This window comes from Chelonoidis abingdonii, chromosome 4 (genome assembly GCF_003597395.2).
Source record: "Chelonoidis abingdonii isolate Lonesome George chromosome 4, CheloAbing_2.0, whole genome shotgun sequence".
NCBI classification, from domain to species: domain Eukaryota; kingdom Metazoa; phylum Chordata; order Testudines; family Testudinidae; genus Chelonoidis; species Chelonoidis abingdonii.
The window spans coordinates 1,096,341-1,102,171 of NC_133772.1; the positions used below are offsets into that span (position 1 = coordinate 1,096,341).

A 5,831-nucleotide genomic window follows, 5' to 3' on the forward strand; every position below is an offset into this window, starting at 1 on the left:
TTGGGGGGGCCGGGGGGGGGGTGGGGAGGTCTCTGTGGCGGCACTCGGAGCACAGTGGGGAGTTGGGGGCATAATGCTCACTCAGTTGCTGCCCCTTAAAATAACAAAATTTATTTATTTTACAATAATAAAAACGTGCATAAAACAAAGACACTTACAACTGGGGGGGTTGTGGATGGGGAGTACTGCCCCCTGGGGTGTAGAACTTATGGGGTGCCCCCCAAGCCCAGGACACATCAGCCCCCTGCCCCAGCATCCTTCATTGATGGGGCAGCGTGGAGTATTTTGGGGTCACCTCTGGCTCCCCTGGGGGCGGAGCGCTGCCCAGCTCTGCAGGGAGGCCCCTGCTAGTGGTTCAGGTCCCCCAACCTCCAGTTTTGGGGTGTCAGGTGGATCACCCCTGAAAGTGCCAGAACCGGAGGAGTTCCAAGAGGTTAGCTCCCCCCCCCCCCGATTTCTTCCCAAGTTCACCCTAAATCAGCCCCTGGAGCCCCAAAGTGGGGAATGGGAGATGGATTTGCCCCCCATCCTGCGGCACTCCCGACCTGCCCCCCCCAACATGGGCCCTTCCAAGCAGGGAATGGCGGGTTGAGCCCCACTTCCCAGGCCCCAGCAGGCGGGTGTGTTTGTGTTATACCACGGTCGCCCCCAGCCTCACTCGCTTTCCCGTCACTGCTGATCACGCCACGGAGGCTGGACCAGTCCACTAGGGGCCGCGGGCCGGGGGTGTGGGTGGGGCGGGCTGGCGGGTGCTGTACAGGCTCCAGATGTTGCAGCGCCGGGACCCCTGTGGGGAGGGTAGAGGGGTAGCCCAGAGGGGTCCCTGTCCCCCCACTGATCCCCCACCTCACACGTCCCCCCTAGATCCACCCTTAGCCCCAACCCAAGCCCCATCTCCTGCCCCACTGACCACCCCACTCCCAACTGTGCCCCAGGTTGCTGCCCAGCTCCTCGTCTCCCCCTCACCATCCGAGGTGATGATGTTCCACGTCAGCGCTGCCACCTCGGCTGCCTCCTCCCGGCGCAGCCGCAGCGCCGGCACCGCTCAAGAGAGGGGTTCCCTGGGGGGAAGGGCGGTTACTGGGGGGGCGCTCTCCAGGGGAGCCCCCTGCCCCTCCCCCCAACTCAGTCCAGGGGCCCCTTCCCTGTAACCCCACCGCCCCTTGCCCCATCTCCAAGTCCCCCTCGCTGCCCATCCTCACATCCCCATTCCCCAATGCTGGCTGCTCCCTCATCCCTATCCCCCCACCCTGCCTACACCCCCTCCACCGTCATCCCTCCCGCCACCCCCCGACTCACCCTGCAGCCCAATGGCCTCCAGCTCCCGGCGCAGGACCCCGACCTGCTGCTTGACGGAGCGACACCCGGCCAGCAGCTTCTTGTAGTTCCGCCGCACCCCACAGGCCAGGATGTAGCGCTTCAGCCGCCGCACGGCCGGGTGCTCCTCTGCCGGGCCAGCCCCCCTGCTGCCCGGCGCCTGGGGGTGGGGACAGGTTAGGGACAGCCCCCAAGGGGGAGGGGCCTACAGGAAAATCCCGCTTCGCTTCCTGGGAAAATCAAACGAAATTTTCCCAGGCCCAGCGGGGGGGCGGAGGAGGTTTCCTTTAAAACCTTGTGGGTGGGTTGTTTAACGTCAGCAAACGTTAGCGCTCGATGGCTTCCTTACCCCGGCCTGCTTTGGTTTGGTTTGGTTTTTTAAATACAAACATTTCCACTGAGGAAAATAATAATTCCTGCAGGAAAATTTCATTTCACAATGTCCAATTTTCTAACTTTAAAAAATAGTTTCCACTGGGAAAAAATGTAATAATTCAATTCCATTCATTTTTCCCTTCTCTCCCCCCCCCCAATTGCACTGGGAAAAAAACTGCATTTAATAAAATTTCAGTTCAGGTTTTCTCATTCCTGACTTTCAGAATGATTTTTCCAGAGAAAAATTTTTTAGTGCAATTTCTGTTCAGAATTTCCTTTCCCTGCATTCAAAAACAATTTTTCCACCTGGGGGGCAGGTGAGATTCACATGGCCACGTTTCAGTTCCCAATTTCTCTTTTCTCTGACTACACACAGTAAAATTTCATAGATCAGGTTTTTTTCCTTTTCCTCCCAACTTCAAAACTAATTCGCCAGGAGAAAAAAGAAAATTCATGAAGTACAATTTCAGGTCCCAATTAATTTTTCCTGAATTTTAAAACAATTTTGGGCGAAAAGAATGAATGTAGCAAAAATTTAATTCCATAATTTCTGTCCTTTTTTTCCTAACTTTTAAAACAATTTTCCACTGGAAAAAAATGAGAGCTGAAATTTTTCTACAATTTCTTGTTCCCTTTCTCCAGTTTAATAATAAAAAAAAAATTCATGCAATAAAATTTAACTTCCAATTTTTCACCACTTTTGTATTGTTTTTTTTCCTGGAGAAAGACAATGTATTTAGTGCAATTTCAGTCCTCGAGCCTTTTCCCCCAGTTTTCAGACACATTTTTCACAGGAAAAATAATTAATGGAGCCAGAATTTCACTTCACAATTTCTTGGGGGTTTTGGAAATTTTAAAACAATTTTCCACTGGAAAAAACAAGGTAGGAAAATTTCAGTTCAATTTCTTTGTTCCTTTTAGTGACTTAAAATAATTTGCATTAGGAGAAAAAAGGGATTTTATCAAATTTCAGTTCATGTTTCCTCTCTCGGGACATTTAAAACAATTTTGCCAGGAGAAAAATATCTAGTGCAATTACAGTTGGTAATTCCTTTTTGTAGGTGCCCTTGGGTAGCCGTCCCGGATGCCTGGGTCCCATTCGCCATCCTGGGCTCTGGGGGCACTGCAGGACCCCCTAATGGAGCCGTCCCGGATGCCTGGGTCCCACTCCCCAACCCAGGCGCTGAAAGCGCTGCAGGACCCGCTAATGGAGCCGTCCCGGACGCCTGGGTCCCACTCCTCAACCCGAGCGCTGGAAGCGCTGCAGGACCCCCTAATGGAGCGTCCCGGACGCCTGGTCCACTCCCCAACTGGGCGCTGGAAGCGCTCAGGACCCCTAAGGGAGCCGTCCGCGGACTGCTCGGGTCTCACTCCAACCGGTTGGTGCTCGGAAAGCGCTGGCAGGACCTTAAGGGAGCCGTCCGGAGCCTGGGTCCCACTGCCGCACCCGGGGCTGGAAGCGGTGCACGGACCCCTTAAGGAGCCGTCGGAGCCTGGGTCCCACTCCCCACCCAGGCGCTGGAGCGCTGGCAGGACCCCTAATGGTGCCGTCCGCGGAGCCTTGGTCCCACTTCCAACCCGGGGCCTGGAAGCGTGCATGGGCCTTAAAGGGGCCGTCGCCGGACGCCTGGGTCCACTCCCGCAACCCGGGCGCTGGAAGCGCTGCAGGAACCCCAATGGACGCCGTCCGGAGCCTGGGTCCCACTCCCCAACCCGGGCGCTGGAAGCGCTGCAGGACCCCTAATGGAGCCCGATCCCGCGACGCGCTGGGTCCACTCCCAACCCAGGCGCTGGAAGCGCTGGCCAGGCCCCCTAGGAGCCGTCCGGGACGCCTTGGTCCCACTCCCACACTGGGCGGCTGGAAGCGCTGGGGCAGGGCCCTTAAGGGAGGCGTCCGCGGACGCCTGGGTCCCGCCTACCTTCGTCCCACACGGGGCGCTGGAAGCGCTGGCATGACCCTTAAGGGAGCCATCCAGACGCCTGGTCCCCCCCATCATCACTTTCCTTGCTCGACCCTTTCCGCTTCTCGCGCGGAGCCTGGGTTAGGGCTGTTTTTATCCTGTGCGGAGGAACGATGACGAAGAGTCCTTATCTGTTCAGAGTGCCTCTCTGGCCTCGCCTGGCACCTTCCTCCTCCTCTCGGCTCCATCCACGTGCCCGCTCCTGGATTACCTTACCTATAACCTTTCGCGCTTCTTCACTTGTCTCCTTCCATGGGCTCGCGTAAGACGCCATCCTCCTACCTCTGGGCTCCCACTGATTCCGCATCCTCAAACTCTGGGAGCCTTCGTCCTCCCTCATTCTTCCTCGCTGGCCCCACTTCCTACAGGCGCTCTGGCTATCGCGACTCGCTCGCCGGCGATTGCACTTCTTTCGTGTGCCCGGTCTTCCATCGTTCCGCTCGCCGGGGCTTCGGCTCCTACCTCCTCTCTTCTCCTGGTCCGCTAAGCTCAGCTCCCGATTCTCCTACCATTTCTGGGACCACTGCTTTTCGTAGTCTCCTCTTCCTTCCTCTCACAGCTCCGGGCTTTCTTTCGTTCGCTTGGCTTCCTTCTCCTACCCTTCCTCTTCCTCCTGCCCTGATTCTCACCTGCATCTCTGAAGCGCTTTGTTTCTTCTCCTTGTTCTCGTTCTCCTCATACTCGACTCCACATCACCTGCCTGTCCTCTTTGCCTTCTTTCGCTGCCTCCTTTTCTGGCTCTGTACGACATCTCATCGCAGGCGCTCTGGTGCAGTCTCCCCCCCGCACTTCCTTAACCCCGCCAGAGCCTTCAATCGCTGTACACGGCTTTTTCTTGGCTGTCGCGCCCTATCCTCCTTCGACTATCATACCTCACTGGCTGTGATCTTCCTCGGTTGGTCGCTGTCCTCGTAACCTTGTCGGCTTCTGGGCCATTACACTCCTAGCCTCGTCGCACTGGGGGACTTCGGCTCCGGCCGATTCGCTCCTCAAGCGCGGGCTGAGCTGTGATCAGCGCCGGCCGTTAGGCTTTCCGCTTCTGGTGCTCCTCAGCAGTCACGCATTCGGCTCTGTTCTCTGCTCTCTCACTACGCTTCTTGCTCCACGCTGGTCCTGCGCCTCAGGGCTCCGGCTCTTTTGCTTCTCCGTGGGGGGTGGCTCTGCGGATGCCTTCACTCTGGGGCTGTCCTTTCAGGCAGTACGCTGGCTCGTCTGCTGGGGCCTGACCTGTCGCGCGGCTAGTTTGTGTCTCCTCGGCTTCCGGTGCCGCGAGAGTCCCCTTGTGTCGTCCTCTATGTGGGCTCCCGTGTGCCTGGATTTGCCGCAGGCATCCTCCTTTGGGCATGGCTTCCTGCGAATCAATCCAGAATCGCTCCATCCTCCGAAGCGCGCGTTCAGAACTAGGAGACGCGTCTGGAAACGGCAGATGAAACAATAGGGGTTAACCGAAGGGGCTGGGAACTGGAGGTGGGGGCCTGGGCAGCATGGCAGATACAATCGCCTGGTGTGGGAGGCATGTGGCAGCCCTCTGGAGGGGCAGTGGGGGGCTGGGCGCAATGGGGACCGGTCCTCGGCCGCGGTGTGCTGGGATGGAGCGTGGCCCTCTGGAGGCTAGTGTTTGCCCGGTGCTGGGCAGCCACGGAGGAGCCACCTCTGGCGGCACTTGGGGGCTGGGCAGGGGCATAGGGACTTAGCCTGCGGCCTGGCGCTGACACCGGTCCCCTTCTGGAGGCAGTGGGGGGCTGGGCAGGCACGGGGGACTCTGGCCGGTAGGCTGGGCTCGGTGGCTGGGTCACGGGCCCCCTCTGGAGGCAGTGGGGAGGGGCTGTGGGGCAGGGGGCATGTGATTCCATCAACCTGGGGCCGCAGTTGCTGGGTACATGGGCCCTCGTCTGGCAGGGGCCGTGGGCGGGGACTGGGCATCACCGGGGACCACTCGGCGCGCACGGGCCCTGGGGGGCTGGGGCACATGGGGACCCTCACCGCAGCCCTTGGGTAGCACGGCCGCGGCTCTGGGGCGGTGGGGAGCTGGGGGGCACATGGGAAGCACGCTCCCATTAGTGCTGAGATTTGTGTTTGACCGGTACTGAGACAGGTGCCCTCCTGGGAGGTGGGGGGGCTGGGGGCACATGGGCGATAATCGCCCACGAGCCTTCTGCGGCGGGCACTTTGGGCTCT

At 58.7% G+C, this 5,831-nt stretch overlaps 1 long non-coding RNA gene across 1 annotated transcript in view; it reads right to left on the bottom strand.

The window, feature by feature from the left end:
* The window catches only part of LOC142046715 (uncharacterized), a 32,438-nt gene extending 30,926 nt beyond the window's left edge, over window positions 1-1,512 (bottom strand). Inside the window, exons 1-2 of the long non-coding RNA XR_012655684.1 lie at window positions 1,300-1,512; window positions 967-1,061 (exon numbers count right to left, since the gene is read on the bottom strand). This is a non-coding gene — a long non-coding RNA (uncharacterized LOC142046715). The remainder of the gene's footprint in view (window positions 1-966; window positions 1,062-1,299) is intronic.
* Window positions 1,513-5,831: the final 4,319 nt, after the last annotated feature.